Source organism: Acomys russatus, chromosome 19, assembly GCF_903995435.1.
Source record: "Acomys russatus chromosome 19, mAcoRus1.1, whole genome shotgun sequence".
Lineage (NCBI taxonomy): Eukaryota > Metazoa > Chordata > Mammalia > Rodentia > Muridae > Acomys > Acomys russatus.
In genome coordinates, this window is record NC_067155.1 from 24,220,773 (window position 1) to 24,246,881 (window position 26,109).

Below are 26,109 nucleotides of genomic sequence, written 5' to 3' on the forward strand. Positions count from 1 at the left end.
TACTATTTTTGCAACTTTCTGCTTATAATTATCCCAAAAGGTTTTCAAGAAAAGAAAAAAAAAAGTAAAGATAAACAACAAAGAAGTTTAAAAACACTTTCATGAACCTGAGAAAAATTCTGCAAACTACCTATCTGAAAAGATACTACTGCATTCATGAAATAAGGAACTAAAAAGTTTTAAACATTGCAAAAATACATCCTCCTTCGGATAAGGGATTCAACGCAATCATCAAAGCAAGCTCTGGTTCTAAGGTGAGGATGCAGCTAAGTGAATGGAGTCTCAGGTTCATTCAAGAAACACCTGGGGTTGCGGGTAGAACAGTGACTGCTGGGTATGGTGGTACACACCTGTAATCACAGACACAGGGCCTGGAGTTCCAGGTTAGTCTGTAGGTAGCAATTTCCAGGCCAGCCTGAACTATGAGACTTTGCATTAAAAAAAAAAAAAAACAAGAAAGTAGTCACACATTTAGGGTGTGTGTGTGTGTGTGTGTGTGTGTGTGTGTGTGTGTGTGTGTGTGTGTGTGTGTGTTTTCACAGCTTCAAGAGAGAGCAAGGGTAGAGGCTGTGGGGTCACATAGGAGGTGGGAGGAAAACGAAGGGGGAAATGATCTAATCTTTTCAATTTTTTAAAATTAAATAAAATATGAAAAAAGCAAAAACAGAAGAAGACAGAAAAGGGGCAATGAATATGGGAAAGCGATAGTGGGGAAGGGAAGGGGAGAAGGAGGAGAAGGAGTGAGACAGAGAAAAGCGAGGCAGAAGCAAAAAGAAAAAAGAAAGAAAAAGAAAAATTTATTCTACAAACATACAAAAGGCCCCAAATACCAAGACATTAAAGGAACTAAAAACAGTAAATGGACTCGGTTCTACCAATACTAAGCCCAATACAAAGCTGAAGTAATTTAGATAATGTGGTGCTGGTGAGGGGAAAATGATGCAATGGGACATAAGATGGAGTAAAACAGAGTCATAAACATGAAATTTATATAAAAGTGACAGGATAAGACGGTATCAGCCACTAAGGACAGAGCAAAAAGCACTGCTATTACCAACTTCACAGAAACATTAAATGAATTCTGGGTAGATTAGTAATCCAGATATCAAAACCAAATGTAAAAGCCGTTAGAACGTGAGGCGAGAACAAGCACTGTTTGCTGAGGCCCAGGCTATTTAGTGTGCTCCTCTAAACAAACACACGTTCAAAGGCCCAGGACGAGTCACCCTGGGGAGCAGACTTCACACCCTGCACACATCTGCAGTCTACAAAAGCCAGAGAGCCAGCATAGATGAGCTGCTCAGGTGGAGACAGCACAGAATGCTCGTAGTCAATAATTCAAGTTACTGTGTGCCTACTCCTTGTACACATTTCAGCAGCAACTATGGGGGAAACGAGGAAACTGGACCTCAAGAGTCGACCCAGAGAAACAGCCCCCAACAACTAAACCGCAGTAGATTCTGAAGTCACTGTAACAGAATCAGCAACATGAAGCTGGGAAGGAGATTTAAGCAGACAAGATTTCTACAAAGGTATAGAGATGAAGGGAGATGGTATAAAACAACAAGAGAAAAGGCTGGCAAGGTTCAGACTTTGTCACCTGGGGGGGGGGGGGCAGTACATGAAAATGCAGCTGAAAGAAAAGGGAGCTAAGCCGGGAAAGGTAAGAACCCACCATGAAGAGGCTTCTGAGCTGGCTCTGAATCTCACAGGCAATGTTGTTCTACGCAGTTTTAAATGCTGTGAATACACATAGGCTGTTCCTCAGAGTGAGACGCTTACCAGTCCCTCCCCCTAAGCAGACCCCATGAAATACCTCAAAGTCTTTAAGTGTGCATGCTCACTCTCCCTGACCTCCACCTAGCAGAGCTGCGCTGCTCCCTAACACCTAGCTAGTCTGAGCCTACACACATGGCCTTTAGCACACTGTACTCCCTATTCTGCTCCTTACACAAGGACAGGCATCATTTTCTGCCCCTGCTATTACATAAGATAGACGTTAGTAGTAGTGGGTACTCAGAAAGCACTTGCCAAATGAATGACGACTGTTTTGAAATATCTAGTCTATAGTACAAACTAGATTGGGAAAAACCAAATAGAGCAGTGGTTCTTAACCTTCCTAACGCTGTGACCCTTTAACATAGTTCCTCACGCTGTGGTGACTCCAACTATAAAGCTATTTTCATTACTACTTCATAATTCTAATTTTGCTGTTATCAGTTGTACTGTAATCACCTGTGTTTTCTAATGGTCTTGGGTGACCCCGAGAAAGGGTTGTCATGACCCACAGGTTGAGAAGCACTGACATCGTGAGGCCAGTTAGGAAACAGTGATAAGGAAGGAATACAGGCAACTGGCTACAATATTGACTCGGACAACTAAAAATGATTTCAATAGAAAAAGAGGAAATGGCCAGGATAAGGCTGTAAAGTGATTAAATCATAAGTAAATAAATGGGGGTGAAAACAAAAAGAAAAGGAGGAAATGGCTATAATATTCAAAGTACTTGTCCCTGAAAAGATCCTTATTAACTAGGAATCCACTTGGTGCAAAATACTACAACAGCAAGCAGCTGAAGAGATGGCTCCATGTGTAGGATGCGTGCTGCGTAAGCAAGGATCAGCCTGTAATTCCCCAGCATGGCAAAAAAGGCTGGCATGCTGGCATAAACCCACTGCAGCCCGCACTGGGAGAAGAACACAGACCTGCGCGCCTAAATACTGAGCTGCAGGTCCACCAAGAACCTGATGAAAACTCACATGGAGAAGAGCAGAGGAAAAGAGCCAGCAAAAGCAGACAGGTGAGCACGCGTGCACGCAAATATAATGATGAGCAAGTATATAAAATATATGTCCTGGTTATAACACAGATGGTAGGGGAAAAAACAGATGATGCCTTGAGGAAAATTAAGTTTCATCCTAAAAGGCAACTGTATTTTATAGATCTAAAATATAGATTCTAAAGTTTTCTAGAAAAGACCATACAATGTTTTGATAACATTACTGTTTATGCTATGCAAATCAAAAGCTTAATTTTTAAAATGTGATGCAGGGATAAAGAAATGGCTCAGCACTAAAGCACAATGCTACTCCAGAGGACCTAGGTTTAACTCCCAGCACCCACATGAAGGCTCACACCATCTCTACCTCTAGCTCCAGGGGATTCACTGCCCATTTCTAGCCTCCAAGGGTGACAGACATAGATACAAAATTAATGTGAAGTTGAGGAAAAAGCTCAAGCAGTTAAAGTGCTTGTGGCACAGCATGAGGACCTGAGTTTGATCCCCAGCAAGCACATAAGGAGCCAGGTGTGACTGCCCTTAGAGGCTGCTGTGTCACAGGTGCGTCAGTGGGAGGCAGAGACGGGAAAGGCTGTGTCTACACTCAGTGTTCTACCTGTGAACATCTGAGTGACTCCCTAAAAGAAGTGAGCCTGAGATGACCAGCAGTCCTGAGCCGTGCAGGCCGGGTCTGGCTCCCAGGATGGGGAATAAGGTCAGAGACTAAAAGAACCCCAGCTGAAACTGGGCTGGGAGTGAGCCCAAGACAGACGACCCTCCCAAGGAGCTGGGTGAAGATGGAGCCCGAGACAACTACCAGACCGACAACCATCAGAATGACAATCATCAGATGGGACCATGCAGGCCTAAGGGAGAAGGGGGGCAGCCCATGGCCGAGACGACCTCGGCCTGGTGCCATAATGTGCGAGTGGGGCGTAACACTCCTTAGAGAACCCTGGATACTCAGAGACTCTGGACACCCTGAGAGAAGGAAGAAAGTAGCAGAGAAAGAGAAGCAGAAGGATGTGGGCACAACGAGGGGAGGCAAAACTGCAGACTCTGGAGGGTAGCAAGGAACAGCAGTGATGGCACATGGGACTGTGCTGGGGGCCTGGCCTGTGCTGCCACCAGGGCATGTCTGGGTCTGTGGCCCTGCAGCAGCAGAGGTCTGTTACCACCAAAGCCAGGCGGAGTCCTTTGTCTGAGCTGACGCCTGGGGGCATATTACTATCTAAGGGCTGTGCAGAACTGGGCCATCTGCAGAGCTGGCCCTGGAGGCATGAGAGCAGGAGAGATGCCCCCTCACCCCTCGCTCTATGGCAGGCAGAAAAGCTGGCTCTGCCCCTTACCAGCTGCAACACTCAGGAGAGCAGACCCCGGTTGCAGGGGTTGCGGATGAGCCAGCCAGGAGAGCAGGAGAACAAGTGAGCTAACCAACTCACCTCTCAGGTCTTTGTATTGGCCCAACCCAACATCTCCTCATCTATGAACTGCTGGAGTACATGAAGGGGCTGGTCCTGCAGATCCAAAGCTGGAGGCTCCCCATGACACAGGCAACAACAGGATATCCGAGAGGAGTCCCAGTGAGGATCCAGTTAGCAGAAGCCAGAGGCCTTATACCAAACCAATGAGTCACTGCAATGTACATTTGCAAAGAAGTGTGGACAAAAGGGTACACTGTGGGATACCGTGTGACATCCTACAGCTTCCACAACAAGACTTTTGTTGGGGGAGAGGTTGCAAGAGTGGAGGGCAGGTATGAGGAGAGGTGAGATGAGTAGAATTGAGGTACACGATATGAAATTCACAAAGAACCAATAAAAAAGAATAGATAGACAGACAGACAGACAGATAAAAAGCCAGCTGTGGTGGTGCACACTTGTAATCCATCCCAGAACCAGGGAGGCAGGGATGAGAATGGGAGGATCCCTGAGATTCTTTACTCAAAAAGCAAGAGAGATAACCTGAAAAACACTACCTAGGGCTGACCCCCACATGTACCTGCACACACTTAACAATCATAAGCATATCCGCACAAATGCATGCACACCTGCACACAAGGAAGAGAGGACAGATGAGGAGGAGAGGGAGGGACGGAGGTGGGGAGGGAGGGAGGCAGGGAGGGAGGGAGGGATGACAGGCCATGTGAACTCCAGCATAATGGCACACACCCATAATATCAGCACTCTCAGGTGACAAGAGTAGGCTTGTCACAAGATCAGGGTCAGCCTTGTCTGTGCAGCAAACTCCAGGCCAGCCAAGAGTAAATAAGACTGTCTCAAAAGAAGGGGAGGGGTATAAGATGAACTGAACTTTGAGGAAACAAGTATATTGATAGGTGAGAAATGTGGAAGGAGAGCGAGGAGTGTAAGTAACAAGGATGTCTGAAGATGGAGGGTGAGAAATAGTGGAAATTACTGTAGTGACCTCAGCAAATACTTCCTTCAGTTGGGTTGGATGATATTTCTTTTTAGATCTACTTACTCAAAAATATGGAATGCTTCATGAATCTGCGTGTCATACTCCCTCAGGGGCCATGCTAATCTTCTCTGTATCATTCCAGTTTTAGTGCTGAACAGAGCACCAGACATTTCTTTTTAAATGTTCTTGGAAGTTAAGGCCAAGTCACAAGATAAACAAAAAGAAGGTGGGAAGGAGGCAGAAAGGAAGCAAGGCAGGAGACAGAGTGAGGAAACAAGGAAAGAAAACAGAGAGGCTCCTCTGAGCCTGGCAGACCCAATGCCAGTGCCAGGGCTCCTCCCTCACCCCAACAGAAGCTCAACTAGTCACCTAACATAAGGAAAGCAAGAATGGAGAGTGACTGCGTTATAAAGACATTATATAAAAATGAGCCTTACTAGATCTATCTTATATATAGTACATACTAGAGAACAATGTATTTATTTATTAACTTCCCTCTCCATTCCAAAATAAAAATGTTGATGATGATATGATGAGAGCGATGGTGCCTGCCTATGACTGTGATGTGGGAAGTGTGGAAAGGAGGATCAGGGCCAGGGCCAGTCTGGGGCACTCAGGGACACACACAGTGTCCAAAAGCCCAACAACAAAATAGTAAAAACTAAACAAAAACAAAACAAAGCCTCTGTGGGCTGAGAGCTGGCTCTCTGGTCAGCAGTACTCCTTGCTCCTGCTGGCTTCCGTTGCCAGCACCCACGTGGCTACTCACAACCATCAGTAACTCCGGCTCCAGGGGATCCATCGCCCTCTTCCGGCCTCTGTGAGCATTGCATGCATGTGGTGCATATTACATACATGCAGACACAACACCCATACACGTAAAATAAAAACAAGTCTAAAAAATTTAACTGAGTTTATCATGTATTTATAGTAAAAAGATGACAAGTGGGATTCCCCTATTTTTAGTGGGTGATTTGAAACTTCCAGAAAGCATTTAAATGTAAAGTTTTCATGTCTCTTGTTGCGTTTACATTTTGTTCCTGTTATGAACAAATTCTGGTAGAACCCAAGTCCTCTGCAAGAGTAGCCAGTAAGCCATCTTTCCAGTGCAATTAAAGAAAAAATAGATATAATGTAAATAATATAATCTTCGTAAAATTCAAACAGTAATTTAAAAGAAACATGTATTTTATATTTAAATCCAAGTGTGGTAGTAAACATCTTTATCCCAGCACTAGGGAGGTAGAGGCAGGAGGATCCCTGTGAGTCCAAGGCCAGCCTGTTCTACAGTGAGTTCAGGACAGCCAGGGCTACATAGTAAAACACTGTCTCAACACCCATCCCCCAAAAAAAGAAAACAAGAAAATGTATATTTTGTTTTTAAAGAGTATTTTTATTTATACTTTGAGAATGCCATACAATTTGGTCATGTCCACCTCCCTCCCCTTCACCATCCAACTTTGATCTTTCTTTCTCTCTTTCTTTTTCTTATAAACTCACAGAGTTAAAAATAAATAAATAAACAAACAAACTCACAGAGTTGTGCCTGCCCTCAGTGTGTCTGACCTACTAGAGGTAATGTTATCAAGAAAACTGACTCTTCTCTCCCAGTAGCTATCAAATGCAGCCAGCTCCTCAGCTAAAGGTGGGATTTCATGCTGCTTTAAGTGCTCCGAGTTCTGCAACTGTTCCGACTGTGTCCAAACACTGTGTCCTTGAAGTTACCCCCACCTGCTGCTCTTACGATCTGTCTTCCCCTCTTCCCCAAAGACCCTGAGCCTTAGGAGGAGTGTGATGGAATATTTCTACTTAGGGCTGAGCACTCTACCATCTCAAATGTGCGTAAGCGACACTAACAGTCCTAAGAAGAAGAAGAAAAAAAAATCAACTGAATCATTAATTCTTGACTCAAAAAAATATATATACAACATCCTTTTGTGGACAAAACAGAGAAATAGCACTGAAACGAATCAAGAACAAGACAACAGCATATTTTTAGGTTGATCTAGTTAGAAATGAATCATGACATTCTCGTGATTTTTCTTAATAATTCACAATGTTCCATTAAGTTCACTGTCGGAGAGTCAAAACAAGTTCCTACTAGACTCCTACATGGTCATGTTTACTCAGAGCTGGTTTCTCCTGGGATTTCACCTCCAGGTTTAAGGCAGAATTAGGACAACTATAGAGTTCATAGTCCTCCCCAAGACTGTACATCTGAGAACCAGCAGGTGGCACACTCACAAAAGACAATCCGTACAGCAATTAGACTAAAGACAATCCATACAGCAATTAGACAGAATGAGAAATTAGGCTTTTTCTTATCAAGGACAATGGAAAAATCTAATAAGAGAAACTCCTAGCAGAAAACACACACACACACACACACACACACACACACACACACACACACACACGAAGCTATTCTCTCTTAAATACATTTATTTCTATTCCAACTGTTTAAAGGCTGTTTCAACAGTGTGCTACAATTCAGCTAGCATCAGATTCAAACAGCCCAGGCGTTGTCAAAACTCCTTAATACTTCTAGGGAGTGCTAACATCAATCAAATATTGAATGATGATTATTTCTTAGGTCTGTAGTACATGCAATGCCCTCTCTGCTGAAGAGAGAAAATTCACCACTACACCACCATCTGATTTTAATTAGGTAATCCTATTAATTGCAAACATGTTCATTTAATGATTCTCATGTATACCAATAAAATACAGTGCTCCCTCTGTATTAGTGCACATTTGTTACTCAATTAAATATAGAGCAAGAATGTTCTATTTTACTTCTGTGCTGAATGTGCACAGTTAACCACTATTCTTAAAGCAATACAACTTAACAACTCTTTACGTAATGTATACACTGTATTAGGAAACACAAGTCAGCCAGGCGGTGGTGGCACACGCCTTTAATCCCAGCACTTGGGAGGCAGAGGCAGGTGGATCACTGTGAGTTTGAGACCAGCCTGGTCTACAAAGCCAAGTCCAGGACAGTCAAGGCTACACAGAGAAACCCTGTCTCGAAAAACCAAAAAAAAAAAAGAAAGAAAGAAAGAAAGAAGCACAAGTCATCTAGAGATGTTATCATGTGTAAAAGAAAATGTAGGAATCCAAGAGGATTCTGGAACCAACCCAAAGACACTGGAAAATGGCTGCAGTTTCCAATAGTTCTTTTAGAAAGTTTTTTTAGAAAATGGACCAAATTTTGAGTTCATGTTTTGTTAATGTTTAAAAAAAATAAAAAGAAGCAGCAGATATGGTCTTCACTTGTGTTAATCTTTTTTAAGAACCAACACCAACAACAAAAAAATGCTGGGCATAGTGGCTGGTGGCACACACCTTTGGTCCCAGCAGAGGCAGGCAGATCTCTTTGAGTTTGAGGCCAGCTGGCTCTACACAGTGAGTTCCAGAACAGCCAAGACTACATAGTGAGATGCAATCTTAAAAACAAACAAAACCCAAAAAAGTAAAGTTTAACTAGCTCAAATCAAACAGAGTCCCAGCCCTGGGACATCTCAACTAAATCAACTTCTACCTAGCAACACAAAAAGTGCTCCCGTAAATCTCTTTACAAGTAGTATGCTTTATATAATATAAATAGTGGCTACATCTCATCTACTGAAATCTTTTTATTTCTCTAGTTAGTAGTCAAGTCAACATGCAAGCGCAGCTGAATAAAACGATGGCCTCTCTCTACTGTCAAACCTCGGGCAGTCTCACACCACTGCTCTTGGTAGACTACTTCATTGAAAATATGCAAGTTCAAACCAGAACTTCCTCAGCCTCCCATCACCAAATTAAATGCCTAGATACTTTTTTACCCATCTTCTGTTCCCAGAAAGGAACAAGTATCTTCACATAAAAACTAGCCCGCTATGGTTCACAGAGTCTCAGGCTCTGCAGCTTTCAGAGAGCTTGACCTCATGAGTTCTCTTGTCTTCCCACCTCCTATCGTACTGTATTTAGACCCTGTCAGTATTCGAATACTGTTCTTGGATGGAAGGTAGGCAGGTATTCACAGAAGGAAAAGTAAACCACACAAATGTTCAGACTACCGTTCTCCCACTAATCCAATACAGCTTCTCAGGTCCACTAAAACCAGCCTTGATGCCTTGGCCATGATCACTGTGGCAGGTGCAAAAGGAACAACTGTTTCCCTGCATCTACAAAGATGCATGCAATGTGGCTGGCTTTTCCCATCCAGAAGTAAGGATGGGCTAGGGGTGCCGCTCAGAGGGGCACCTGTCTACCGTGAAAAAGGCCTTTAGACTGTTCCATAGCAACACCAAGTTAAGAAGGGTTTCTAGGCCTTGAGTCTGGATCTGACCCAGCTTTAATGCCCTTGTGTTGAGTTTGCTAACCTGAGGTTCTGGGCATCTGAGCAAGCCCACACTGTCCCTTTTTAGTTATCCATTTGTTAAATGGCATGGGGGCATATAGCTGTATGCAAACAAGGAAGACAGATTAGAGAGCTCAGGTTATCCTCTGCTATACACCAGGTCTGACACAAGTGTTGGCTATATGAGACCCTATTTCAAAAAAGAAACTAGTCAATCCTGACATGGTAATCAAGACACTAGCTAGCCAAAGCACTAGGTAATCACATACACATGCCTGGGAAGCTTCACCCAGATCAGTAGAACCAGCCTGATCCCCCAAATCCAAATTGTTGATTTGTAGAACTGGAACTGGGAATTAAATTGTAGGTGATTTGCTATACAATAAAAGCCACAGGTTTCTCTGGTGCTAAATCAAATGAAACACTTTTCTGACCCTTACATACTCCATTTTAGCAATATGACACAAAGTTGACTTTAAATCTTTAGTACATTACTTTTTACTTAATTTTTTTCCGTCCTGCTTTACCAGTCACACTTATCCCTCTTATTTCCTTCCCTTCTACCCAACCTCTTTTTGTATAGCAGCTTTTTCTGAGATTGGAACATTCTATCACCCAGTGAATCTTCTTAACACAAAAGGTAAACAACTCAAATTAGCTTCAGGGAGTACCAGAAACTGACCAGTTTCGCTAGTCCTCTCCCTCCCAGAGTGAGCAATAAAGACCACTGAGAGTCACTCTCAGGCAAGGCAAACTAGAAAACAAACAAACAAACAAAAAGGAAAAGAAAAGAAAAAAGATGGAGAGACCAGGGCAGCTGCCTGGAAGAAGCAGAAAACAGGCAAGCTGCACAGATGAGAGGCTAAGACCAACTGAGGCACCTGGAAAGAACGTCTCTAACACACGGAGCTGCCTGCGGCCTTGTGCAGTCTGCTCCAGGTTCCCAGCTTTTACCAGCTGTCACCCAAACTGGTACATTTTGATGTTACAGCTGTTGTTGAGTCATTTCTGCTCCTATAAGTAACCCCTCACCCTCACTCTTGTAAGGAACCCCAATAAAACTCAGTGGCTCACCAAGGTGGGCTTTAGTGGTATCCATACTTTGGTCTGGGGTGAGATGTGTGTTGCATCTCCCCAGGAAAAGTCTGTCCCTTGTGCACCTACTTCTATCTCCCAGAAAACAAGACATGATCCTTAGCAATTCCTTTTCGATACTGAAAGTTAATAACCCTGCCCACCCTTACTTCATCACAGACTAGTCTGAGCTACCTCCAATTCACTGTTGACACCGCAGCTAGGAAGACGATATGCCAATGTCTTCCTATCAGTGTGTTATTGAAAGTTTTTTTGTTTTGTTTTTTGGGGGTTTTTTGTTTGTTTGTTTTGTTGTTGTGTTTTTGTTTGTTTGGTTGGTAGGGTTTTTGTTTTGTTTTGTCTTGTTGGTTTTTCAAGGCTGGGTTACTCTGTGTAGCCTTGACTGTCCTGGACTTGCTTTATAGACCAGGCTGGTCTCGAACTCACAGCAATCTGCCTGCCTCTGCCTCCCAAGTGCTGGGATTAAAGGCGAGCGCCAGCACACCCCTGACAGTTAATTCTGTTATCAGAATATGTTGCAAATGTAACAATCTGAGTGCTTTCTCATTATACTCTAGTCACGTGTCTATCTCAAAAAGCCGTCAAACTAAGGCTTTTCTGTCTGGGGATATGCTATCCTGCTGCATGGGGAAAAGCTGTCAAACTAAGGCTTTTCTGTCTGGGGATATGCTATCCTGCTGCATGGGGAAAAGCTGTCAAACTAAGGCTTTTCTGTCTGGGGATATGCTATCCTGCTGCATGGGGAAAAAGCTGTCAAACTAAGGCTTTTCTGTCTGGGGATATGCTATCCTGCTGCATGGGGAAAAAGCTGTCAAACTAAGGCTTTTCTGTCTGGGGATATGCTATCCTGCTGCATGGGGAAAAGCTGTCAAACTAAGGCTTTTCTGTCTGGGGATATGCTATCCTGCTGCATGGGGAAACTTCTCGTTAGTCCTCAGGCCTGGCTGGCATTGATCTTTCAAGTCTCATAGGCCAAAGAAGGAAGCTGCCCCAAATCTGAGTCAAAAGTAATTTGACTCAAAAGAATTATCAAAAATGTATTAATTTTCTAATGTCTGTGTCACAAGCCAAGAGCCTGAGAACACACTCTACCTTCTGGGCAGGAAAAAAAATATCAAGAAACAGTCCTCACCATAGTGTGTGCGGGCCCATGCCTGAAACATAAGCACTGGCAAGGTACAACAAGTAGGCAGATGACCAGGCCAGCCCCAACCTCATTATGTAGTGCGTTCGCTCACAGTCAACCACGGCTATCAGAGACACTGTCTCAGAAACAGAAGAAACTGCCACAGGCATCAGCCGCAGTGGGTCTCACACAGTTCACACAGTCCCAGAGGATAAGCAGCAGGGGCGGGGGTCTAACTGCAGAGGAACAGAGCTTGTTGGCTATGTATTCTTTTTTTTTTTTTGGTTTTTCGAGACAGGGTTTCTCTGTGTAACCTTGGCTATCCTGGACTCGCTAAGTAGACCAGGCTGGCCTCAAACTCACAGAGATCCACTTGCCCCTGCCTCCCAAGTGCTGGGACTAAAGGCATGTGCCACCACACCTGGTAGTGGCTGTATAGTCTATGACAAAAAGCTAGCTCAAGCGCTGTAGTGGTGCCTATCACTGTGAAGAGACACCATGACCACAACAACTCTTATAAAGGGAAACATTTAACTGGGGCTGGCTTACAGTCTCAGAGGTTTAGTCCATTATCGTCATGGTGGGAAGAATGGCGGTGTGCAGGCAGGCATGGTGCTGGAGATGGAGCTGAGAGTTCTACAACTTGATCCACAGGCAGCAGAAGGAGACTGTGTGCCTCACTGGGCATAGCTTGCACATAGAAGACCTCAAAGCCCCGCCCCCCAACAGTGCCACACTTCCTCCAATAAGGTCACAGCTCCTAACAGCGCCACTCCCTATGGCTAAGCACTCAAACACACGAGTCTATGGGGGCCGTTCCTATTCAAACCACCACAGGTACTCCTGTGTGCAGCTTGCTCCCGTCAGGCAGCTATGGCTAGGCAAGGTTTGAAAGGACTAAGACACCACAGCAGGCAGAAAGCTTGGCTCCTTCAGATTCCACAGCACTCTATTGAGAGCGCAGTGCTCTCTCTGTGACTTCCCCAATAAAGAGATATCCTCACTTTAGATATTCGCCGGAGGGTGGTCTCTTGAACTAGCAGTGCCCACACCACAGGCTGTAAAGATCACTGCAGCCAGTGACAGCTACTAGTATACAAAAAAGGCAAGTGTCTAAAATGAATGCATCCCAGGCTCTTACTAACCTGGGCCCACAGTCAGCATAACACAGCAACTTGTATAGAGAACACAACAGACCTACAGCAGAGCTCAGTGACTACCAGCAACTTGACTCTCTCCCAACTGGCAGGTTCCAGTTTTATGGCTCTAAGAACCGCCCCTACCTTTCTTTTTGTTTTCCTCTGGTTTTTTTCTATTTACTATTATTTTTAGTATTGTTTTTAGTCTTACTTTTAAAAATCTTATGTTGTTGGGTTTTTTTCTCACAGCTTTACTTTTGTGTTAGCGAAAGATGAGATAGTGGCAAAAGAAAATGCAAAGCCTTGCAGACACTAAGGAAAATTTAAACAGTATTTTAAAAAGAGAGCTTGAATTTAGAGGACCAAGTTGAAGGTGATGAGTCAAAACTAAAAATTCATTCAAGAGAATGATTGTGGAGAAGGAAAATGTGCCGTAACACATGGATGTAGGCAGGATAAATGAGCTATAACTGAAAACTTCAAGGAAGTTCAAAGTAAAAGATACTGTCTGTGGTGAGTAACCAGCGCTAATAAGGAGGCTAGGCCTGCTGTACCAGGGTAAATGAAAGGACAGCTGAACTGAAGGAGGCTGTCTGAAGTTTCAACCTCTTAAACACAACCATGTATTTCAGAAAATGGCTTGCTGTTTTTCGATTTCTAGTTGGGAAGGAAACAGTAAAATAGAAGCTAATGCCAGCATCAAAAGCAACAATGTTGGTTCAATTAATGTTCATATGGACTCAAAGGATGCATTTTAAAACTTTTGTTAAATTATAATTAAAAGAAGAGGATCAGCGAACAGGCCGGACCTGCGCACAGGCTAGAGACACCTAGGTCCATCCCGTGGCACGGACACCGGAAGGTTCACTCTTTTTTCCCTTTAATTTTTTTTCCATTTTGTGTAAGCTAGTTGGGTTGTATAATAAAGTTTAATTGTTAAAAAACAGGAAAAAAATTATAATTAAACAAACCTTAACCACTTTTTATGTCTCTCTGTCCCTTTATGTAGACGCTAATTGGTATGAGGGAGCAAAAAAAGAAATGGCAATCCATGTCTGTTTTAAACCTTAGACAGACATGACCATATCTTATTGTACTGAGGAGTCAAGAGTCTAGAAAGTTACAAGAGGCACATCAAGTTACAGGTATCTGCAGAGCTGTCAGAAGAAACTCAAAAGACCAGTAAGGCAGTTTGGTGACTTTCAAGTCAATTACAATGTAACTACCAACCAAGATTACTACATCTAACAAGTCATCCCTTATAACAGAGACCTTCCATGAAAGCATATGCTAAAAGAAGTTCGTGTCCATTAAACTAGCATAGCAGGGGATACTCTAAGGAATGCCATTCTCAGAAGAACAGATAGAATAAATACAGTCAGGAAAGCTCAGGAAAATAATCCGAACAAGAAATAGGAAAAGAATTAACACCATTAACTTAGCAAAACGAACAAGCCCCTAATATGAAGAACAACAAAACAAAAACAAAACGACAACAACAAAAGGCCTTTCAGTAACAGCCATAAATGGTTTTGGTTTGGTTTGGTTTTTCAAAACAGAGTTTCACTCCTTGGCTGTCCTAGACTCACTTTGTAGACCAGGCTGGCCTCCAACTCACAGCACTCTGCTTGCCTCTGCCTCCGGAGTGCTGGGATTAAAGCCGTGCCATAAATATAACCACTGTCTTAAATCTCTGACTGAGGGACAGGATAGCTGAAAGAACTTAAAAGCAGGAGCCAACTGTTTGCTGTGTGCAAGAAACTCATTTCACTGACAGACACAGAGAGACTGAAAGTAACTACAAATAAACTTATGGCAATATCTAAAAAGAAATGAAAAAACTATAAAAAATTATAGGAATAATAATTAAGACAGACTGGCACCCAGTGATTACAATGACAAATTATCCACCAACAAACCATCACTAAACAACTGAGTAAATAGTTATACTTAGGAAGAAATTTTCAGCCAGGTGTGGTGGCGTACGCCTTTAATCCCAGCACTTGGGAGGCAGAGGCAGGTGGATTGCTGTGAGTTCAAGGCCAGCCTGGTCTACAAAGCGAGTCCAGGACAGCCAAGACTACACAGAGAAACCCTGTCTCAAAAAAATGAAAAAGAAGAAAAGAAAAAAAAACTTTTTTTTTCAGAGATCTAATTCACATTTTTCAGAGATTTTTGTCTAGAATTTCTTGTTTTGCATAGGGATCAAGTGTTCAGTGTGTTGTGCAGTGTTTGGCAGTGGCCTTGGCTCCTGCCCACTAAATACCAGTAGAACCTTCACATCACTACTACTGCCAAGTGGGACAGCCTAAATTGCCCCCTCCTAGGCAAAAGCACACCAGATTGAGAACCAATGTTCTAGGTCAGCTCTTAGGATATGTATAACAAAAGAATGACTCCAGTGACACACTGCAGCGCCCACAGATCAGTGCCTCATTCAATCCATAGTGGAGGAGCTTTGTCTGCAGTAGATGGCAACTGACACAGCGACTCACAACTGGACAATGTGCAAAGAATGAAAGATTTGAGCACTCAGCCCTAAATGGAATGTCTTTATCAAACTCCTCCCTCAAGGCTCTGGGATCTATGTGGAAGAGGAGGCGGAAAGACGGTGAACAGCCACAGACATAAAAAGAGGTCATGTAGGAAACCCATCAATGGGCTATAGCAGGTCTATCTAGATGTGTGAAAGAGTACATAACGTTTGCATGCACAGGAAAATATGTATTTTTTTTTTCAGAGAGATTATCCATAGCTTATATATATTCTCTATAAGGTTCACAATTCCCAAATGAAAGCTAAAGAACATACTCATTTGTTTTTTATTTTATTTATGTCACTGTGTGTGAGACATACACGCACACACGCACACACACTCACAGGATGTCAGAGGACAACTCTTCAGGCGTCTGTTCTCTCCTTCTACCATGGGGTCTAGAGGTTTGCACAGTAAGCATGTTTAACTGTAAAGCCATCTCCCCAACCCAGTCATGTGTTGTTGTTGTGTGTTACTATTTAAAGTTTCTGACCATCTGCCTTCCAAATACGCGTTTTGAATGGATTACACTTTGATTATTGCCTTGCTTTGTGTCTTTTTTTTCCCCCTTTTTGGGCTTTGACCAAGAATACCACACATATGTGGAGCTCATGGACTGTGCTCCCAGGGGAACTGGCACAGCACTGCTGAGATGGGAGTGTTCAAACCCCAGAAATCTGACATTGGAGACTTAAAATCTCATCTTAAGAACACAAGATTTGGACAAAGCTCCCTCACTGTTTCCTGTACCTGTCTCAGGAGCACATGATACAGCCCCAAGGTTACAGGTGTTCACTCAGGGTTACAGGCAGTGAGCCACATGAGCTTGTCTCCTGTTATCTTTCCCCATGCAAATACTACACTGCCAGTATCCTAGTCCCAGCCAATGACACCCATTCATCCTCAAAACCCCTCCCACTGCCCACGGTTTATAAGTCCCTGTTTCACATGAAATAAACGGGCCAGCACCATCTGTGTCATCAACGACCATCTAAGACTCTCGCTTACTCTGAGGAAAGAAGGGCTCCCCTCCTCCCTGAAGAATTCACTGCTGGACCTTGCCGGTCAGGCAGCCACAGCACATCCACCTGGGTCACTGCTAGACACCTAGTTATCCTAGAGCTCACCCAACTGCTGCAGCTGCCTAATTTGTCCAAGTCAGCTCTGGCCTCTCGGAGCCCTAAGCTCCCACCGCTTGGATCAGCACAGGAACTTGCATTCGGGCAGTCACAGCACCAGACATGGGTATTTGCCTTACACCGTCTGGTACCTCAATCTCAATAAAAAGAGCTAATTGTAACATGGTGGGCAAACTTTTCCACATCCCCAGTTGACCATCTTGCTGCATGGACCTCACTCCCTGCCCTCCAGGTATTCCAGGGGCAAGTGGAGCCTGGGACTCTTGAGATTCATCTGTTTCCACCCCAGAAACCAGAACCTTCCCACAGAAAAAGCACATTAAAAAAAAAAAAAAAAAGCAGTGCTCTGAGCGGCACTGGGCAGCTGTAGGAGACAGAGTCTCAGCACATAGTCCTTGAATTTGCTAAAAACTTTTGGGGGAAAAGCACCTTTTTATTATTACCTCTGAGGAAAAAATAAACACTCAAGAGAATGTCACTGGTTTATCCAGCACCCCAAAACACTCGACTGGCAGAGTGAGAACTGCACCCTACCTGCTGCTTATGTTACACACGACTGGGAACAATCATAATAGCATTGCTAACCTCTTGGCTTTATATAGTTCAAAAATAAAATATAAAGCACTATAAATACATAACTAATAATCTAACAAGCTCCAAAGACCCTAAAATAAGTAAGACAGGAATATCAACTATAAGGCCAATATCTTTTGTAAGTTAAAAACCAAAGGCGCTTGGAAAAAACAAGGCTTTTTCCTAACACTGAATTCCAATGGGCTAGTGCATGATGGGAAACAAAAACCTGTACTATACCTAGAACTGCACCTGGAAGTTCATTTCATTCCCTCGTTTTTCTATCTCAATGCGAACCAAAGCACAATCTGGACCACTCAGCCTGAGATTCAGCGATGGGCAGCTACGCAAGGCTGCAAGGGTCAGTGGTCACAGTGTGGTCAAATCTAGGGATCTAACTGCACAAGAAAGAATGCTTCTTCACGTTCACTTCACTCACGCGGCTCATTCTTCTAACCAAAACCCGTGAATGGTGCGCGGTGCTGGTGTGAGTGAAGAGCAGCGCCGTGAACACACGGCTCGCGCGCCACAGAGCTCCGCGGGGGCATCCAAATCCACTCATCCGTCAGACACTCAGATGTCATTACAACCTTTCTTAAGGGGCAGACGGGCCCGTGTACAATAATCCTTGAACTTCACCAACACACTTCCTGTCCCTGTGCAGAGAGGCTACTGGAGGAACAACACTGGCAAGCCACACACTGTTCTGTGCAAGGTGACAGGCCGCTGTGGCTCTGTTTTGGCACTGGCATTGTCTCTGCTCCTGTGCCCAAGAAGCTACTGATGATGGCCAGTATTCATGACTGCTACACATCAGCCAGGGGCTGCACTGCCACCCTGGGCTACTGTGCCAAGGCTTTTGATGCCATTTCCAAGAGCTACGCTACCTGACACCAGATCTCTGGAAAGAAACTGTGTTCACCAAGTCTCCTTATCAGGAATTCACTGATCATCTTGTGAAAACCCACACCAGTTGCTATTCAGAGGACCCAGGCACCAGCTGTGGCTACCACATAAGGGTTTTTATACAAGAAAAATAAAGTGAATTAACTCTGTTAAAAAAAAAAAAAAAAAAAAAAAAAAAGCATTTCCTGAAATCCAATTCTTCCAAGTCTCTCACACTAATAAAAATATTTTTACAGTAAACATGAGGAAATATGGCATCAGCAAGGCTACAGCTTCATGAAATGTAGAATATTGCTATTGTGGAATACAGTATGAAACCATTACACAGTTGTGCTTCTGACTCGTGAAATGGCTGACAGGGTAAAGGCTCTTGGCGACAAGGTTGAGGACATGGTAGCAGAACTTACTTCCAACAAGTTGTCCTCTGACCTCCTCATGTGCATCCACGTGCGTAGTACATATACACACGTAGAATAAATAAGTGTAAGAAAGAAAAAAATTTTAAAGACCAATGTATGTTAGTGTTAGCCACTATGCTGCGTGCACAACATAAGAACAGCATGAATATAAGGTGGCCTTGTCTAGAGAACAAGCACCACTAATAGAGACCAGCACCTGCATCTCGCTTGCCCCCAGAATACACATAGCAGGAGAGAGCAGACTCCACAATTTGTCCTGACTTCCACAACCATGCAGTGCCTCACTCCACAAATGTGTGTGCGTGCACGCACACAAACGCGCACACAAACACACACAGACACACACACACAAATAAATTAATGGTTTGGTTTAATTGTAGTGGACATAGTGGCACATTAATCTCAACACTCTCGAGGCAGAGAGGCAGGTCTAGCTCTAGGAATTCGAGGCCAACCTGATCTATATAAACAGGGTTACAGGTCAGCCCAGGCTGCACAGTGAGACTGCCTCTTTAAAAAAAAAAAAAAAAGTATACACACACAAATCAAACAAAAAAGTATATATACACGCAAAAATTATGTTATTATTATACATAATACCGTAATACCAAGTATAATTTGAAAAAAAAAAAAAAAAAAAGGAAGAATCTAAAATGAAGATGGACACTGGAAGAGAATACTGATCAAAGGAGAAAGTTTTTTGTTTGTATCAATTTTGTTTGATTGTTTTGTTTTCTGTGTAGCCCTAGCTATCCTTGAATTTGATCTGTAGACCAGGCTGGACTCAAACTCAGAGATCCACCTGCCTCTGCCTCCCAAGTGCTGGGTTCACAGGCTAGCAATCGGGCCTGAGTGCCTACATTCTTAACAGACCAAGCAGCTTTTAAACCTGAGAAGAGCTTGGTGAGAACAGCTCTATTCAGGAAAGTGCTCTCCAGGAAGGCACGAGGACATGAGTCTGTGCTCAAGAGCCTACATAGAGAAAGCCTGGGAGTCCCAGCGCAAGGAAGGCAGCTAAGTGAGCGTCCCCATGGACTCTGGCAAGCATGGGGAAGGGAGCTAAGCGAGCGTCCCCATGGACTCTAGCTAGCAGGCAGCCTAGTGAAGGGGCCAACCTAAAATCATAATGATTCAAGCCATAAGCAAAGTGATTCAAAGTTATATAAACTATTAAACATGAAAATGTATCAACCCAAATTATGTCAGATACAAACACCATACAAATTTTGGGGGTGTTTTTGTTTTTCTCTGTCTCACAGTATGAGTTTTAAAATATAGTACCCACTACTGATAAGATTATAAACTAGAAAAATTGGAGGGCATAATTAACAAATCTGATTTATTTTTAGAGGCCAACCTCTTAAACTGTGGCTCCTAAACCCTATTTGAGGCCATGTAATTGATGTGAGTTGTGTAAACTCTGGCAGTGCTAAGACGTTTCTGAGCACACAATGACCAAAACCAGAAGCACAAAGAATATAAAACACACTGTACACCACACAACTTCAGGCTTGGCTCGTGTGAGATATGACACTACAGCCACAAACACCACCTCTCAGTACTTCAGTGAGCTGAGAGCTGTGCAGTCTTCTGTCCCATAGGACCGTGGTGGTTTGGTTACTGCTTCCTACTGTCATTCCTCCACATGCAAATTGAGTTTGTGTTTGCACCTGAGATTTTAAAAACTGCTGTCCTGAGTTGCTAACTTGAGTTTCATTAAGAACTTGTTCCTATGAGACTGGAGAAATGGCTTAGTCTGCCGCACAAGCATGAGGGCCTGAGTCTGGATCCCCAGCACTCATGTCAAAGCTCAAAGTGGCAATGCTCATCTGTAAGCCCAGCATTAGAGGAGCAGGAACAGGCAGCTGCCTGGAACCAGCCAGCTAACCAAACCAGTGAGCTCCAGGCTCAGTGAAGTAAATACGTGTGTCAAAGGAAGAAAGGCATAACCAAGGAGGACATCTAGCACTGGCCTCTGACTTACACACAGGCACAGGCGCGCACACACACACACACGCACACACACACAGACACATACACACATGACAACATACATACTGGCGAAGACAAACAAACAAATCATCGTATCTTGACTTGTGATTAAGATAGAATTTCAAATAGTCTGTAAAACAGTCCTAAGCATGCACCTGCTATCCTATACTTTGTATTTATGTGAAGGCTATTCTCAGCATTGATGATTATAAACTCAAACTATTCAACGCTGAAAAATGCTGAAATGTTCAATTCTGCAGTGTCAAATACTCAACCAAGATTTAATTTTTATGTAAAAAAAATCTATTTTACTAGCATGCAAATTAATTTTTTTCTTTGATAAATGGTTAAAATTACATGTATAGCAAAAATTGTTTTCAAACAAAATTCTTTATAATTATCAATAAATACATAAACTGTACACTTGCTTTTACATCTATACTCCAGACTAAATAAACATTCTCAGGCAAGATGGGGTCATGAGCAGAAAAAGGCGTAAGAAACTGAGACGCCACTGACTCTGTACAAGCACTAATGACAGTGTGCCTACAATGCGTGCCTTTTTCTTTTTCTTTCCTTTTTCAAGACAGGGTTTCTCTGTGTAGCCTTGGCTGTCCTGGACTCACTTTGTAGACTAGGCTGGCCTCAAACTCATAGCGATCTACCTGCCTCTGCCTCCAAGGGTTGGGATTAAAGGCATGCGCCACCATGCCCAGCTTACAATGTATATCTTAACCCAAATCTGTTCATTTGTTTGTTTTCCAGATAGGGTTTCTCTGTGTATCCCTGACTACCCTGGGCTTGCTTTGTAGACCAGGCTGGCCTCGGACTCACAGTGATCTGCCTGCCTTTGCCTCCTGGGTGCTAGGATTAAATGCCTGTGCCACCACCACCCATCAATAGCCCAAATCTTAACCCACCATATCTTCCTAACTAAAATGCAATTAAATTAGTAAATAAAAAAGACATACCCTATGTTAGGAAATGTAAAAAGCATACAAACCATAAAATATTTTTAATTCTATGGTAAAACAAAAACAAATAACAAGGGGCTGGAGAGATGGCTCAGCAGTTAAGAACACTGAGACTAAGGTTCAGTTCGCAGCACCCACATGGTAGCTCATGTCCATCCCTAACTCCAGTTCCAGGGGACCCGACACCCTCTTGTGGTTTCTGTAGCCACCAGGTACACATGTGAAGCACAGATACCCATACACATGAAACAAAACAATTTTTCAATTAGTTTAATACATATAAAAGACAGGAAGGAGAGACAGTCATATAGGTAGAAAGTCTTGGCACTTAAAACATTCGTGATGAAAAGAACCGAAGCAGGGAAAAAAGTTAAGAGTTGAAATTAAATAGGGAGCTGTGTAAAAACAGTCAGAAGAACGGGCAAGTCTCTAAAGTGGATGATTAATAGGGAAGAAAGAAATTAACATTGAGAATAAAATAGGAGGAATAAAATGGAGACTGCTGCACTAGAAACTGAAGGAGCACTTAAAAGACAGAGGTCAGCCTTCTGTGCTAGATAAGCAGCTCCTGGAGGCAGGGCCAAGAGTTAATCAAGTCCCAGAGCCCATGTCTTTAACTGCACTGCTCCTCAAAGAAGAGAGTACAGGCCTTTAAATCCCAGCACTCTGAGGCAGAGAGCAAGCAGATCTCTGTGAGTTTGAGGCCCCGCCCAGTCTACACAGAGAGATCCTGTCTCAGGGTTTGGGGAGGTGGGAAAAAAAGAACATTGTATTTAAAGATGTACTCATGTGTTTGCCAACTTAGCTCAAATGTAGTTCGCATTAACATTAACTAACAAGGGCTGGAGAGATGGCTCAAAGGCTGCTGCTCTTCCAAAGGTCCTGAGTTCAATTCCCAGCAACCACATGGTGGCTCACAACCATCTATAATGAGATCTGGTGCCCTTTTCTGGTGTGCAGGTGTACATGCAGGCAGAACACTGTATAAATAATAAATAACTAAATCTTTTTTTTTAAAAAAACATTAACAATTTAATTTAGTTCTGAACCTGTGGGCTGCAATTGCTATGTTGTGGAACAACCCTTTCACAGACCACCAGAAAACAAAGAGATTTACATTACAATTCATAACAGTAGCAAAAGTACAGTTATAAAGTTGCAACAAAAATAATTTTATGGTTGGGGGTCAGCACAACATGAGGAACTATATTAAAGGGTCGCAGCATCAGGAATGTGAGAACCACTGCTTTAATAACTTAGGCGCCCTGTCTCCTCAAATGTAGGAAATAATAAAGTATTACAGGATTGTTCTAAGAATTTATTCATAAATAAAAAGTATAAGAGTATGGAGATGGCTGGGCATGGTGGCGCACACCTTTAATGCCAACACTTGGGAGGCAGAGACAGGTGGATCTCTGTGAGTTCGAGGCCAGCCTGGTCTACAAAGCCAGTCCAGGACAGCCAGGGTGACAAAGAGAAACGCTGTCTCAAAAAAAAAAAATAGTATGGGGCTGGAATGATGGCTCAGTGGTTAAGAGAGCACTTGCTGTTCTTCAAGAAGACCTCAGCAATCACATGGCAGGTCACAACTGTCTGTGATTCCAGTTCCAAATGATCTAACACATATGCAGGCAAAACACCAATGCACATAAAATAAAAATAAATAAATTGTTTTTAAAAGTATAAGAGTATTTCTTATTAATGAATAACAATGATGCTTGCCATATATTATACATTATTGACATACACCCAAACAGTGCAACAGCTCCCTCCCCAATAAGGAAGCAATAAGTTTAATGATCCCTAGAAGATGCCAGAAACCACAGTATCAGACCATATACATATACGCATATGCATATGTGCAACAATATATAAATATATATATATTATATATATACACACAACATATATATAATGCTTTTTCCTGAACACGCACATGGTTTACTTATCAATCAGATATAATAAGTTAACCTTAGCAACTCAGCATTGGTTTGCTCTCTTCTCTTACTAGGCCCAACAAAAACAAGCACATCACCTAAAGGAAGCCCAACAAAGCGGCCTGCATCACTGCCCGTGCACTGTGGACACAACTAAGTGGAAAGGTGTTCCCTGAACACAGGCCTGGGGTGCCAGGAAAGTCACTGCAGTAGCTGAGACGCCTGTGGAGTGCTAGCAGATAGACACCAGCACAGCAGACGTGCTAGACACAAGGCTCTCGTCACAAACCAAGACTCTGGCATACTACTCAGAGCAGCACTCACCCCAAACTTACAAAGTACTTCGAGTTCTCATGCAGTATTTTTGGGCTGACTATGGCTGACCACAGAGAGGAAAAGCAAAGCCTTACCTGAGGGAGAATACACCATAAGCACTTACATAGGTTACTTAATCCTTTAAAAAGTCACCTTTCAGAAACCCATTACTTTAATCACTTGTACAGGCTAGGAAACAGATTGTGACAAATAGATTTGTGTGAGGTCACAACTGTGTGGCAAACATTATAAAAATGCAACTGCAGCTGTCTCCCTTCAAGACCCTGAGCTGATTTTCCTACACCCTGAATTCTGTCTGCTCTCAGACTTGCCTTGGCCAGCCGCAAGTGACACCGAGAAGCTCCAAGTGCAGACTCAACAAGACCTTACAAGTTTCCACTCACTCTCTTGGAATCCTGCCTCTACCTTCCCTCCATCTCCCAGCAGAGACCCAGCCAACCCACCATAAATGTGAGGGACTACCCTAGGCCAGGCAGGGCCCCTGGCAACCTACCAGGTAACCAAAGCTACTCGGACAGTTGCAGGAGCTCGGCAGGGTTAGGCAAACCGAGCCACATAACCAAGACCACCTACTGATCTATAGACTCATGCTCAGGGGTATATGCAATACTGCTGCTTACTAAATACCATTTTATTACTTTAGTGCCAAGTATTTTCAGAAAAAAAAATCACACTGACTGCTTCAAGAACAACAACTATTCAAAAACTACTCTTATTGGAAGAGGTGATGTGTACAGACATGCAGCTGACCTGGCATGGCCTCGGAATCACTACTTTGTATAGTCTCCAGAGTCAAAGCTCAGTGACACTGCATACATGCTACATAGTATTTTCCTTTCTGAGAGGGAAAATATATTCTCAGCATTTAACATTTCTCTAAACTTCATTTAAAAAAAAAAAAAACTCTAATGTAATTGTTAGCCTTAGGCAAACAAACTTCTCCCACCCTCCCCCCAAAATTACAATGTCTACCAGATTTATCTAGAATAAGAACTCATTAGCTAACAACTATACCTGTACACTAATTTACTCTGTACTTTCCAGGGCTACTAATAATTAATGTAAGTAAACACTGTTATACTAGGTACAATTAACTTGAAAATGGTAAAGTATAAGAATATTAGTTTGGTGCTCACTTTGGCAGCACATATACTAAAATTGGAACGATACAGAGAAGATTAGCATGGCCCCATGCTCAAGGATGACACGCAGATTTGTGAAGTATTCCATACATTAAAAGAAGAAGAAGAAGAAGAGGAGGAGGAGGAGGAGGAGGAGGAGGAGGAGGAAGAAGAAGAAGAAGAAGAAGAAGAAGAAGAAGAAGAAGAAGAAGAAGAAGAAGAAGAAGAAGACGACGGCGGCGAATCATCTTAGTTTGAGCCAGGCAGTGGTGGCACATGCCTGTAATCCCAGCACTTAGGGAAGCAGAGGCAGGTGAATCTCTGAGTTTTGAGGCCAGCCTCGTCTACACAAAGTGAGTCCAGGACAACCAAAGCTACACAGAGAAACCCTGTCTCAAAAAACAAAAAACAAGAATATTAACTTGCACTATTAGTTCACTAATGTGTCTATTTGCTCCAGGCATGTACCACCACTCCAGGTTTTCATCCCAGCTGCCAGCTTTTCTTCCTCGGTCACTGATACGAATGCATCACGTCATCTACCAGCTTCGATGTATATATGCTCACATATACCTCCTCACACAAGGGTCAGCACTTCCAAATAAAGGCAGCTCCTGCATGCATTACCCCTTTCTTCCTCAAGGGCATCATTCCAGCAAACACAAATTTCTCTCTTCATCATCTATTTTCCTTTATCGGCTTATTTCTACCAGCATACAGATGTTATTATTTCTTTCATCTTTTTTTTTTTTCTTCCTCTCTCACAATTTAGGACTCCTGTTGAGGGCTGGAGAGATGGCTCAGTGGTTAAGAGCACTGGCTATTCTTCCAAAGGTTCTGAGTTCAATTCTCAGCAACCACTTGGTGCCTCACAACCATCTACATTGAGGTCTGGTGCCCTCTTCTGGCCTGCAGGTGTACATAGAGGTAGAACACTATGTATGTTTAAGATTTATTTATTTATTACATATACAGTGCTCTGTCTGAATTGAATGTACACCTGCAGGCCAGAAGAGGGCCTGCATTACATTCTAGATGGTTGTGAGCCACCATGTGCTTGCTAGGAATTGAACTCAGGACCTCTGGAAGAGCAGTCGGTGCTCTTAACCTCTGAGCCATCTCTCCAGCCCCCTTAAATAAATCTTTAAAACAAACAAACAAAAAAGACTCCTCTTGCTCCTTGTTCCTTGTCACAGCTGGGTCTATGGTTCAGTGCTAACTCTTGCCCAGCACCCCTAAAACACAAGGTTCAATCTCCAGTCTGGGAT

At 43.1% G+C, this 26,109-nt stretch overlaps 1 protein-coding gene, 1 non-coding gene and 2 pseudogenes across 2 annotated transcripts in view; 2 read left to right on the top strand and 2 right to left on the bottom strand.

The window, feature by feature from the left end:
- The window catches only part of Pds5b (PDS5 cohesin associated factor B), a 145,265-nt gene that overhangs the window by 103,970 nt on the left and 15,186 nt on the right, over window positions 1-26,109 (bottom strand). The window lies entirely within an intron of this gene.
- Window positions 3,313-3,425, top strand: LOC127204041 (uncharacterized; annotated as a pseudogene).
- Window positions 5,266-5,363, bottom strand: LOC127204076 (uncharacterized; annotated as a pseudogene).
- On the top strand, window positions 24,849-24,956 carry LOC127204066 (U6 spliceosomal RNA). The gene has a single exon (XR_007832422.1). It is a non-coding gene; the product is annotated as a U6 spliceosomal RNA (small nuclear RNA).